The following is a 9641-nucleotide window of genomic DNA, read 5'->3' as shown; positions in this document are numbered from 1 at the left end:
GGTAAATGTGTTTGATACAGTTTCTGTTTATTTACTAAACATTTGTACATGATTTATTTGTAAAATCAAAAAAAGTAATTATGAAACTATTTATTGACAACGTAACAATGAATAAATGCCTAACCGTTAGAGGAAGCATTAAAATGAAACTTCCCCTAACGATAGGTGTGCATATAAATGAAGGCCAGCTTATGTGAGTCTCTATGCATATAGATCATCATGATGGGCTAAATGTTGAAGTGGCACTTATGTGATAGCATATATTGAAAAAATGCCCACGATCCCAAACACACACATGATTAGGGCATATTTTTGTGACTATTGATGGGGTTCGGGGTTTTGACTTACCCCACTTCTAACTCTAATCCACCCCAATAGATAATATGTTCTGATATGTATATAATATTATAATTAGGGGTGAAGCTATGATTTTTTTTTTTTGAGGGGGCCGAAAATTAGTAAACATGGGCAAGGAGCCAAAAGCTAATAAATATGGATGGGGGACTAAATATTAGTGAGATTTAAATGGATATTATAGGGATTTCCAAGGGTCCCCCCACTTGATTATAATATAATATATCTATAATACATTATTTTTATATTTTATATATTTTCTCTTTTATATTATAGCATAATAAATTATAATATAACACCTATAATATAGATTATATATAATATTCTATATTATATTATTATAATGTATAAAATATAAAAATAGATTTTATACACATTATATAATCTATCATAATACATATATAACATGGCTTTCTCAAAAAATATGTTTTCAAGTATGAATGGGGAGACAAGCCAAAATTCGGAGATCCCATTGCCCAAGAGCACAGGGATGGGTCTGAGATCGATGAGATGTGGCAATGTGTTTAGGGTCAGAGATGGGGGTAGGAAAAAAACTGGCCCCATCCCACCATCTTGCCATTCCTAGATTTTTAATAAGTTAAAAAGTTTGGTTTTTTTTAAATGCTTTATTTGTTGCATTCATGGCCTGTTTTGGCCCACCACATAATTTGCAAAAATACTTATATTATTTCATTTTAAAATAAGGGCTTCTTCACCAAATACTTGGAAAAGTGCTTATTAGAAAAAACACTTATTTATCGAGCAAGTACTCCCAAAACGAGGGCCAAAGGTTATAAGATTGTTGTATAAAGCCTTTGCAACTAAAATGGTACCCAATTGTCAAAATTCAAATCATAACTTTATTTCAATAAGGTTTATTCGAATCCAGTCTATTTATAATTATATCAAATAAGAATCCACATTTATCTATCTGATATGGAATTATCCAATTTGATTCCATTTAAACTTATTGCTTATATATTGTATTTATTAATAAAGTTGGTTTGAATGTTGTACATTTATTGGAGTCACTCCCCATCCTCGTCCCTATAAAAATCACCATCCTTGTCCTTACTGGTGAGGACAAGGTTATTCCCATCCCTGTGGTTATCCCCATCCCTATCCTCACCGAGATTCACACTCTTCGTGATTTTTTATGATGTCAATCATTTTGTTTTTGATTTTTATTTTATTTAAAAAATTAAAAAAATAATTAAAATTTATAATCATATTAAAAATCCAAATGTATTCAAACATATTCAATTATATTTTTAAAATGATTAATATACATACATATAAGCGAGGATCTTCACATGGATAAGAATCGGGACCCATGGGGCAGGAAGTATTTTTTTCTATTCTTGCTCAATCCCTGCCAATAGGAATTAAAATTTCCTCATCTCTATCTTCATATAGAAAAAATCAATCCCATCCTAGTTCTCTTTGGGGCGGATTCCCACAAGGATAAGGATCTGGAATTGCCATCTCTACTGTGACTTTTCTACCAAACTAAACATAGCCTAAAGGTCAAAGGAAGTATTTTATCAAATGACCAACCCATCATGCATGCAATGAATTAATTATTCCAAGTTGAAAAAAGTTGATGCCATCGTGTAATGTGTTCAATTGAATTTCGAAGTGTCTGGAGTGGAAGACTACTTGGAAAGAAAACTAAGCCAAGTGTAGTGAAAGAAGAACCATTCCACTAATCTATTGCGTCAATTATTATTTTTAATTCATTTGTAAGCCAAAGGAATGTATCCTGTCAATCTTTTATTCATTCAAGGTTTAAAGTATCGATACGTATACGTATTATATCAATGACTTTCTGATACGCCCCTTCAAGGGTTGTATCAGGTCAGACCCTGGTTTAGAAAGTAATCGAGCCTTGAACTGACCCCTCTAAACCGGTTTCAAAAGAAATAAATAAAACCTAAAAAATACCGATACGTGGATACTTTGAAACTTGCTTTCATTCACTGCTATTGGAAAAACAGAAACAGACTTTCACCTTTGAATATACTAAATGTAAATTCATGTCAATGAAAACCCAAAACAAGTTGGGTGATGAATGACTGGTAGAAAGGAAGAGATGCTAGATTGGGTAAGTCAAAGGTGTAAAGAATCTCTTTTAATTTAAATATCATTATTTTGTTGAATAAAAAATTGGCCGCCTAAAAAGCTTATGCAGCAAGCTTAAAAATCCCCGAAAACGAGAAGCTCCAATTCAAATTTATGCGAATTCCATGCTTATCTAAGCTGCATCATATGTGTTTCAAGAAGCACACAATTGAGAAAATGATCATTCTTGGAAGAAAACCCCCATTCCTCAATGTGCATAGTGTAAAACCCTCATTCCTCAATGGCATTTGTTTTGCATCAGATAAATTGTTATTTTTTTTGTACTTGAAGTTCTATATCAATGAAATATAAGTGTTTTTGCAATCTTTGTGTGCAAATTTTTTCTAAGTGTAGATTATTCCCGATCTGGCGAACTAAACTAAATAAGAGTGAACTTTTTTCTAAGTATAGGTTGCTCCCGAGCGGGTGAGCTAAACCAAATAGGAGTGAACTTTTTTCTAAGTATAGGTTACTCCCGACCTGGTGAGCTCGACAATAGTAGGAATAATCTAATTGCCATTGTATGCCAGGGCGAACAAACACTGTAAGGTACATACCCAATCTGTTTATGCCTCGGTCACTCATTTGCCTAAGTGTCGGTTATCCCTAAGTGTTGAGCTAACGAGCTTGACTCCAGATGGGATTAACCTTACGTTGTTGTACACCGAGGTGAATTAGACACCGTAAGGTTTGCACCCGAGCACTCCATGCCTCAAAGGCGTCTAAGACTTGTCTGCCTATGCCGAAGAGGCGACTAGGACTTGTCTGCCTATGCCGAAAAGGCGACTAGGATTTGTCTTCCCATGCCGAAGAGGCGAGTAGGACTTTGTTCTGCCTATGCCGAAGAGGCGACTAGGACTTTGTTCTGCCTATGCCGAAGAGGCGACTAAGACTTTGTTCTGCCTATGCCGAAGAGGCGACTAAGACTAATTGTAATGCCGAGGTCTTTTGTCAGTTCGGCGCCATAGCCCTTAGGCTCCTGGGAGTGACTCGCAGTCCTCTCTCTAGTCGGTCGTCTTTTTCGACCAGTTCGGTATTCACATAGTCTTAGAGAAATTTTGCCCTGAAATCATGGGTTCATAAGTAATACCTTCTTAGGTTATCGATATTCCATGCTCGAGGTACCCGCTTCCCTTCCAAAGTCTCGAGCTCATATGTGCATTCCCCGAATACCCGCTTTACTCGATATGGACCTTCCCAATTCGGTCTGAGCTTACCAACGCCGGGCTCAGGTACCATAACCTTCTGAAAAACTAGGTCACTGATGCGAAAGTGTCATTTTCTGACCCGGGCGTTATAGTACTGAGCTAGTCTTTGTTGGTAAGCTGTGGTCCGAATGTAAGTTAGGTCTCGTACCTCTTCTACCATGTCTAGGTTGGTACCAAGCTCGTCATTGTTCGTTTCCTCATCACAAGCTTCTAATCGTAATGTGGGCACTTCTATTTCCGCCAGGATTACCGATTCTGTACCATATGTGAGGTTGAAAGGGGTCTCTCCCGTCTTAATAGTAGTTTGGTAGGCCCAAAGGACACTGGGCAGTTCGTCCACCCACAACCCCTTGGCTCGAGTTAAGCGAGCTTTCAATCCGCGAAGTATCGCTCTGTTAGTTACTTCTGCTTGCCCGTTCGCTTGAGGGTGTGCCACCAAGGTAAAATTTTGTTGAATCCCCATTTCGGCACACCAGTTTTGAAACTTAACATCTTCGAACTGCTTCCCATTGTCGGATATCAGCACTTGAGGTAGTCCGAAGCGACATATTATGCTTTTCCAGAAGAAATTTTGTATGTTGCGGGTTGTGATCGTTACCAAGGGTTCGACTTCCACCCATTTCGTAAAATAATCTACTGCTACGACCAATAACCTCCTCTGCCCTGTTGCTGGCGAGAAAGGACCAAGGATGTCGATTCCTCACTGCACAAAGGGCCTCGGGCTGGTGAGGTATTTCAAATCAGCAACAGGTTGATGGTGAATATTGGCATGCCTCTAACACTTGTCACAATTTTTGACGAACTCGAGTGCATTTGCCTTCATCGTGGACCAATAGTAGCCTTGCCTCAACACTTTCTATGCGAGATCTCTGCCCCCCAAGTGTCCACCGCACACCTTCATGGGTGTCGCGAAGTACATGCTCAACTTTTGAGGGTTGCAAGCAGCGCAGGTAAGAGAGCGTGAAAGATCTTCTGTACAACTGTACATCTATGAGGACGTACTTAACTGACTAGCGCTCTACCCTTCGGGCCACGTTGCGTTCTGCAGGTTGGGTCCCGTGAAGCAGATAACTCACGAGTGGGTCGATCCAGCTCGGTTTCGCTTGTGATACGGGAGCGGCCTATTTTGCCCCCCCCCCCCCGAGAATGTTGGGCCGAGGTAAGTCCTCTATGTACACAATTCGCATGGTGTTCCTGTTTGTGCTAGCTAGTCGCGACAAGGCGTCGGCCTCAACGTTCTCGGACCTCGGAATTTGTCTGATAAAGCAGGAGACGAAGCTGTGCAGGATCTCTTTGACTATGACCAAGTAAGCTGCCATAGTGGGGTCACGAGCTTCGTATTCACCAATGACTTGGTTAACCACTAGAAGAGGATTGATGCTTATTGATGGCGCGCGATCTGGCTACTCCTAGCTGGAAGGCGATCCAAACTCCAATTGGGCGACAAGCTGGAACGTTCTGCAAAACAGTGGATCAGAGAACCCGGGGTAGCTAACCCGACAAGGTCGCTCTGATGCTTAAGTCAGTACTTTATGTTGTAAATGCAAGCTGAATGCTTGAGAACTTGAGTACTAGTGAGTAGAATAATCATGCGTACATTTGCCTTAAGGTTTCATGTCTTTATATACTCGAGTAGTTGTGGGCCTTACGAAGGAGCTCCGGGATCTCCGAGTTGTGGAGATAAGGTTTATTCCGTTTTTGAAGGGGAGTAATATGTTGATAAGGTTTATCGTTTACCTTCGATTCAGGCAGAGCCGAGATGAGTTCTCATCGTGATCTCGGTAAATTCGGGATCTGTTGGCTCATCGTGATCTCGATAGATTCGAGATCTGTTGGGGAGGCCTTTGGTGTCGATTATGTAGTGTTTCAGCTCATTAGCTCCGAACTAGAAGTTCGATTCTTTAGTCCCGAACTGGATTGGGTGTTGAGGTGCCTCTACACCGAGGTGGGTTTTGGGCCGAGGTGACTGAATACCCGAGCTCCGAATGTTGCGAATTGGGTTCGCTTGGCTGAATTGTCACCCCCCGATCAGATCGCGCCCACGTGTCCCCTTCTTGCTAGGTCGTGCCAAATCTCCCTTCATCACTTATCGTTGGTTTACACTTGTCGTTGGTGATTCCACGCTGTCGGAGGTCGATGAAACAGAGAAATCACCACCGGTGGTCCGTAGGACAGAAGATTGTCAAATTTTGGAGAGGAATAACGAGTTAGGAAGGATAACGAGGTGGACGGATGCTTACCACCGGTTGATTCCATGCTGCCGGAGGTCGGTGAAACAGAGAAATCGCCGCAAGCGGTCTGTACTATGTAGACAGGTCAAATATCAGATCTTGGAGAGTAATAAAGAAGTTAGATAGGACAATGAGGAGAACGGATACTTACCGCCAGTTTACACTTGTCGTCGGATGTCTCCACGCCATCGGGCTCACTGAAATCGCCATCGGTGGTCGCTTGCTCCTGAGCTAGGGCTCGGTGAAAATGAAATGGGGAATAGGTTAAAAACGAAAGAGGGGGCTCTCGATCAGGTTTTGTTTTAGATGGTGGGTTGAACTGGGCTGAAAATGAAAATGAAATGGGGTTGAACCGGGCTGACTTATGTTAATATGGTTTTTAACGTAACAGAATTGTTAGATTAATAGAGGGCGACGTGCGCGCCCGGTGAACGTAGGGGTCTACTGAATTTGGAATCACAAGACACTATTTACCTAGGAACATCTCTCCGTGAATGACAAGGGAGATATATATTAACAATGCATGCCTATAGGCTTTGGTGCCCAGGGATGCAGGAAAAGTTTGTGGGTAAGAGATATGTAGTTGTTTTTGAATCATCAAATTAAATAATGTTTCTTTGATCACCATTATGATGTGTCACACTGAAATTTGAAAAAAAGGGAACTGATATGGTACCCTTTTATAATGAAAATATTTTAAAAATAAAGTTGGCATTCTAAAGCCTAACCACCATGCATCTCCACCAAATGCATAATCAAGGTTGACATTTAGGAATGACGAATTTTGTAGTTCTTGTCGAGTGCTAGACTTCCGGGGACATGGATGGGGAGTGAATTCCTCACCCTACCCCCACCCTAATATATTTTTATATTTTAAAATTTCCCTTATTTTAAGTGAATATATTTTCTAAAAATAAATTTATTTAAAAAAATTGAGCATTTAGATCCCGAACAGGAACTGGGGAAGAGGGTCATTTTTATCCCCAGTAAGCATCTGGGTCAAGGACGGGGAGCATAGTCTCTGTTCCGTTATCATTCCTATTGGCATTCCTCATTCTTGCGATCAGAATGCTTATAAAACACAATGGTCCCAACACCCCCCTATAAGATGATGATTAACATACATTGAAGCAATATTCTACAATGGACAATCACAATGCTAATGTCCCTATATAATTGAAGTTCAAAGTGGGTACATGTGTATGGAAAATTGGCAGGTTCACTCATGATCAAAGTATATACTAATACATATCGCATTGTACTTGTATGTATGATATTCATATCAAAGGTCATTCATACATACTCATTTTTTTATGTCATATGTGTCAATATTTTAAGCTTGTTTGTGATTGATATAGTAGCTGGTTACCCACGTGCCCAATTAGGCTCTTGGAGCTAGGGGTGTCAATTGCAGTGGATTTGGTCCAATCCGATCCAATCCAATGTGAGACCATTACAAATTAATGGTCCAGGTCCAATCCAATCCAACAAAGATTTTGAACAATTTTGGACTGGTCTAATTCAATGTTTGGACCATATATCCAATCTGTTCAATTTTATTTTAATTTAATTCTAACACAAACCTGGTCCATTGACACCTATATTCTTATCTTCTATCAATGGACTAGATATTGACTCAACCCAACCCAATCCAATATAAATTCATTACGGATGGACCGGGTTCAATCCAATCCAATAAATATTTTGGACCATTAAGTCTAGACTATTCCAATTTAATATGTCTTGTTGGTCCATCCAGTCTGTCCAAATTGATTTTGGTTTGAACGGGTCAAATCCAAAACCGGTCCATTAACACCCCTACTTAGAGCCTTCAACAATTGTGAATAAATTACTTTTCCTCAGTATTTGGTACATTTTCAAGAAGAATATTAGGTGGCGTTTGATTGCATTTTTCAGACTTCAGACCTCAGACCCGTTTGGTGTCTCCTCTTAAAGCTTATATGAATTTTGTTTTCAGATCTGAAAACCATAGCGCGCGGGGCCGGCTCTTAACGCACTCAGACGCGTTTCAGAGCCGATGCATTGTTGAAATTACCCTTCCAATCTTTTGAAAATGATGCGCGATACCCCTGTTTAACCCAACCCAAAAAACCTAGTCATTCATGTTTTCGCTCTCAAGGACAGGAAGGAAGAACGCCGCTCGTGTTTTTACTCTCTCGTGAATCCGTTCAATCTCTCTCTCCCTCTTTCTCTTTCTCTCTCTCTCTCTCTCTCTCTCTCTCTCTCTCCTGTCTTCCCGCCATCGCCACTGCAAGTTGCAATGGCGGCGATTGAGTATTAATAATAATAATAATTATTATTAATTATAAATTACTTTTACTAATTATTAATGATCTTAATATTTTTTATTGGTGATTAATTATTTTTGTTAATTTTTATTGTGTTATTTATAATTATTAATTATTTTAGTAATTATTATTAATTGTTATTTATTTTATTATTTTTATTCGTGTTATTTCAATATTATTAATAATTAATTAATTAATTATTAATTTTTATTGATTATTTTATTTTTTATTAAATTTTAATCATTTTAATATTTTTATAGTGATTAATTATTTTTATTATTTTTTTGTATAATCCCGATATTATTTTAAATTTGATAAGTTATTTTATATGAAATAGTGCGAACTGCATTCACAAATACAAAATAGTCTGTTTTGAGGGATAAAATAATAAAACAAAGCAATTTCAGATGTTATAAAATTGATTCAACACAAACAATATTATCTATTCAGATATTCTAAAAAGTAAAAAAAAAACATCTCTACCTATTTTCAAATTTCAAATACTTTTAATATCTTTTTAACTTTTCAGATTTATTATAAACCACCTTAATCAACATCCTAAATCCTGGGACCAACTGGTCCTCTACTCGTCTGCATAAGTATCGTTATGTTTTACTTGACCCTTACAATTGCGTGATTCTTGTGTTGTTTAGACCTCTTCAGTCTTCACTGATATATTTCTGTTGTGTGCATATGCGTTTCAACGGGGAAGGTCGATGGAAGCTTCCTGCAAACTATAAAAACCCCTTTTAATACTTTAATTATTATGCGCCTGTATCAGTCACGGAGCCAACGAACAAACATCCAATATAAAACGAAAAGAAGCTGTGACGAAGCACCAAAGGACACGCATCACAGGAGTGAATACAGAATACCACACTTGGTGTAGTTGTTTAGTTGACACGCATATTTCCTTGCTCTCCAAGCTAAATCAACTGAGCCTAAATTTGACCTATTAATTCAATATTTCCAACTTCCAACTATATATAAATTATTAGCCACCCAGGATCAATCCTCTCACTCAAATCAAGTCTTCCAACTCCCTAAGCTTATCCTCTGTAAACCACCCAGATTCCCTCTTCTGGCTTTTCTCACCCAAATCATATCTCCAAAGTCTCGTGAAATTCTCTCTAGTATTCCTCCATTTCAACACCCGGCCTCTTCCTATTAGAAAAGCAAGAAAAGAAGAAAAAAAAGAGGAAATTAAATGGCTTCACTGCTGCCGAGCATTTTCAGGTGCTTTGTTGCGCCATCATCACGCGTCTCCGACAAAATTGAAGGCGTAGATTATGAGCAAAGCAAGTCGAAAAATCTGCAGGAGAAACCCAAAAGCAAAGAGAAGAAAGCTGGCGCTCCGATTCCAGTTTCTTACTTCCCCATCAACTCAAATCTCTCTCGATTGTAGTAGGAATCGTCTT

Source organism: Nelumbo nucifera, chromosome 7 (genome assembly GCF_055504915.1).
Source record: "Nelumbo nucifera cultivar China Antique chromosome 7, China Antique-T2T, whole genome shotgun sequence".
Taxonomy (NCBI): Eukaryota; Viridiplantae; Streptophyta; class Magnoliopsida; order Proteales; family Nelumbonaceae; genus Nelumbo; species Nelumbo nucifera.
The sequence above is the reverse complement of the archived record's forward strand: the minus strand, read 5'-3'. Positions refer to the sequence as shown.